We start from the raw sequence: 298 nt of genomic DNA, 5'->3' as shown, positions 1-298 counted from the left end.
TAAAAGGCAATTTTCTTAAAGTGACATGCTCTTATAGTAAACAATGATTCTTATGTCATGCTGGTTTTAGATATTAATACTGATTTTATGTGTTGTTTGTGCATGTAGTTGTCAGAAGGTTTTTTCTTTTGGCATTTAATGGGCTTTTTTCTTAAAACAGGGTAAACAAGAAGTTCATTTGCATACAGTACATGAAACCACAGAGTTGTTGACCATGTTAAAACTAGTTTGTTTCAATATGATCAACAACTCAGTGACTGGAAATTGTCATACACAAATATATATACATACATACATA

At 30.2% G+C, this 298-nt stretch overlaps 1 protein-coding gene across 1 annotated transcript in view; it reads left to right on the top strand.

The window, feature by feature from the left end:
• The window catches only part of LOC107599377 (CBP80/20-dependent translation initiation factor-like), a 55,143-nt gene that overhangs the window by 41,874 nt on the left and 12,971 nt on the right, over positions 1 to 298 (top strand). The gene's annotated exons all lie outside the window — the stretch shown is intronic.

This window comes from Sinocyclocheilus grahami, unplaced genomic scaffold (genome assembly GCF_001515645.1).
Source record: "Sinocyclocheilus grahami isolate Dianchi unplaced genomic scaffold, SAMN03320097.WGS_v1.1 scaffold265.1, whole genome shotgun sequence".
Classification (NCBI taxonomy): Eukaryota; Metazoa; Chordata; class Actinopteri; order Cypriniformes; family Cyprinidae; genus Sinocyclocheilus; species Sinocyclocheilus grahami.
This window is presented reverse-complemented; position numbering and strand designations above follow the sequence as displayed.